The 3,643-nt window shown below is 27.5% G+C and overlaps 1 long non-coding RNA gene across 1 annotated transcript in view; it reads left to right on the top strand.

Annotated features, from left to right (window-relative positions):
- The first annotated feature begins 310 nt into the window (after window positions 1-310).
- LOC109610226 overlaps window positions 311-3,643 on the top strand; it is a 58,874-nt gene continuing 55,541 nt past the window's right edge. The window contains exons 1-3 of the long non-coding RNA XR_002192694.2: window positions 311-593; window positions 1,695-1,769; window positions 1,968-2,096. This is a non-coding gene — a long non-coding RNA (uncharacterized LOC109610226). The remainder of the gene's footprint in view (window positions 594-1,694; window positions 1,770-1,967; window positions 2,097-3,643) is intronic.

Here is a 3,643-nt window from a genome sequence, read left to right as displayed (position 1 = left end):
CCGGCGCATGCTTCGTCATGCTTCGTGACGTCACAGCTTCTCCCACTACCAGAGCCAGTGCTGCCGTCAAAAATGTTCGCGCCCGGAAACAAACAGCGCGAAAGATGCCTAGATTTAAACCTTGTTTTTTAACATTCTTTTTACTAAATATACTTGGTACTTCTCGTCAGTTTAATTATAATTTTTCATATGGAAGCTTTTTCAATTTCTCCGTAATTTTTAAGATCAATATAAATTTTTTTTTTGTGATGATACACGCATGGCACATCAGTGTGAAAGCTGACGTTGTTTGACAGTTGGTAACCAAATAGCATCGAGCGCGAGACAGATCTAAATTGAGACACATTTAATTAATGAATAAGTTATAATTAGAATATTTTAATAATTAAAATGCGTATAAATATTGCGTTTGATTATCGATAATTTGTTAAAATCCTTGCTGCATGTTAGTATTTCAAGATATCGAATATCGAACTTCGCGCGCTTTTCCCGCACTATTTTCTTGCTATAATTAATGTGAAGCTGCTAACGTCACTTTGGAGATCACTGCAAGCACGAGACGGATCGACTCTGAATCTCGACTTTTAATTGAGGTAAATATAAGTGGAATAACGATAAATAAGTATTATATTTTGCTGATTTTTGAGCGCGTAGTGTATATACATAAATCTGAAGTATGACGTCATTACGAGGTCAAACGTTGTTGTCGTTCGCGCGGTAACATTCCAACAGGTGAGCGACGCGACGTTGGGGAGGGAGGCGGACGCTCCGTACGTTACGCGTCATTACTTTTCGAGACACAATCACGAGAAGTACTATAAATCAGGAATAATTAATAAGTATCATTTCACGCGATTAACAAGTAATTCGTGAATTACGAGAATATCGAAAGGTCGACGTGATTCAAAGGAAATATTTTGCACGTTTTATTCGCATGAAGGAGGCATCGATCTGAAGCTGCTGACGCTGTGACGTCACTTCCGCGTTAGTAACGAACGTCGCGAACGCGAGACAGATCGACTCTGAATCGCGACACTTTTAATTGGTGAATAAATCGTAATAAATATCATATTTTAATAATTTTCGAGTAGTGTATATTAATTCGACGTATGACGTGTGACGTCACATTGTTATACGAGGTCATTGTTGTCATTCGCGCGATAATCGAGTGAAGATGAAGGTGAATGATGTGGCATTTTCGAGACGCCATCGTGAAAAGTATCATGTCGAATTCAATTATAATGTAGAAGTGATTAATTAGTGATTAATTAGAATATCCGGGTAATTATCTAAATCGATTAAATGATTAAATATATCGCAATGACGACGTTTGCCGGAGAAAATATTTCGAGTGTTTTATTTATCGACGCGTTAGGAGAATTTATATATAAATTATTGCCTCACACATATTAACATCAATTGTAATGTATTAAAATCATGTTTTAATAATTTACGATCGCGTGACATGTAAATACGATGTTCGCGTGATCATCGATGATTTATTAAAACCTCTGCTATTTTCGCGTGCATGAGCTTATCTTGAGATAAGCTTTGCTTTTCCCGCCATAATTAAATGTGTGTCGTTTACTATTAAACTCGGAAATACCACGGGCTCATCAATTATATTCGGGATTAGTGCGCGGAATTAATTGTTTTGCGAGTGCGCGCTTTATAATTATTCGTTTTCTTGCCAGTGAGTGAAGGAACGACAAGGATGAACAAAGAAAAAGAGCCAAGACGACATTAAACGACGCTGGAGCCAGCATGAGGTGAATAATTATTTATTATTATTTATTTTTTATTATTTTTTTGTAAAAAATTCAATTAAATAAAAGTTTTAAGTCGCGCAATAATTACTTCTCGAGATATTAAATAAAACTTGAATATATTTGCTTTAATCTAAATAAATTTAATCTAAATAAAAAGATAAATTTAATCTAAATAGATATTTTTTCTATCTTTTATAGATCAACTCTATTATACGCTGTACTACTGCATACTACTCAGTGTATTCCGTGTACTACCTGTGTACTACCTGTGTACTACTGTGTACTACTGTGTACTATATAACTCAGCCGTTGCTCATCTATTGTACTGTAAGTTTAAACTATTTTTTATTTTAATTATGAGATGATGGATTTGTGAAAATTTTTTACCAAATATATATATATATATATATATATATATATATATATATAATTTATCTAAGATGACAAATATTAGAATCGAACCAAACAATTTAAAGTATTTTTTAAAATAATTATTAATATATAACAGTTTGTTTTTCAGTTTGCAATAATAATAAATACAACATTAAAATATTATTTATTATTTGTTTTAATAAATTACTTGATGTTAAGAATTATTATTTCTTTAGAAATCATATTAAAAATAATAAAAATTATATTAGAAATATTAAAAATTAAATTTATAAGAATATAGAAATATTATTGACATATATATGCTTCACAAATCCATTGTGCCTTAAAATGGACAGATTAGGATAAATTGGATTAAATATTTAATTCTGGAACATATGAGACTATCTGTCACATCAATGTATATACAAAAATACACATATATAAATAATTGATAAATTAGATATTACTTTCATCTATGCATTACTTTAATCAGTTTGATTATTTATATTATAAGAAATACTTTTATAATTTAAATAATGAGTATAAATATGAATATTTGAGTATGATTCATATAAAATTATAATCAATAATAAAATAATTTTTGTTAAAAAGATGTTTTTATATTTTTTTATATGCATATAAATTTAAAGAAAAAAGATATTATTATATTAGATTTTAAATCAAAATTATTCAATATAGAGAGAGATCGAATTTTTAAAAAATACAAGAACGCTATGAAGATATGATATTATATATATCAATATTATATATATCAATATTATTTTGTTAAATTTTTTTAAACACACATTTTATAATTATTTAAAAATGTATAAAAATGATTTGAGATTATATTTTAATTTATTAAATTTTGGAATTTAATACTTATTCAAATTATGAAAAAGAAGAAAGAAGTAACATTAAAATACAAGATTGACATATATATTTATTTTATTCTAAAATATAAATTTTCATATTTTAATTTTTTGGTATTCTCTCATCTCGTAAAGATTTATAAAATATTTATAGAATACAATTACACTTAAATATTTGCAGAATATTGATAGAGAAAAATATTGATATATTTAGCTACATGATTTTATTTTATCTTCTCATTATTTTCTTCTTCAAATATATTTTCGATAGTATTGGAAATCTATGTTTTTTGTAGTTTTGGAAATCTATCTGTGTTTTTGGTCTTCTTATTTTTCTCCAGAATTAAATATTATATAAACTAACACATAAAAAAGAACAACATACATATATATAGCAGAGAAATTCTAATGTACATACGCGAACACAAATAATGAAAAAAACAGAAAATATTTTATAATCAGAACGTACTTGAAATAATCTATTTGATGAAAACGCATTAAGTATCAATAATTTTGTTTTAATTTTATGCCATTTTTATTTCAATTTTGCATAATCTGTCCATTCATATTTATTGATAAATTGATATTAATATGAAATAATATAAAATAATATGAAAGAGCAAGCATATG

Source organism: Camponotus floridanus, unplaced genomic scaffold (genome assembly GCF_003227725.1).
Source record: "Camponotus floridanus strain SB8 unplaced genomic scaffold, Cflo_v7.5 scaffold62, whole genome shotgun sequence".
NCBI classification, from domain to species: domain Eukaryota; kingdom Metazoa; phylum Arthropoda; class Insecta; order Hymenoptera; family Formicidae; genus Camponotus; species Camponotus floridanus.
Note: the sequence above shows the minus strand (reverse complement) of the source record. Positions and strands in the feature narration are given on the sequence as shown.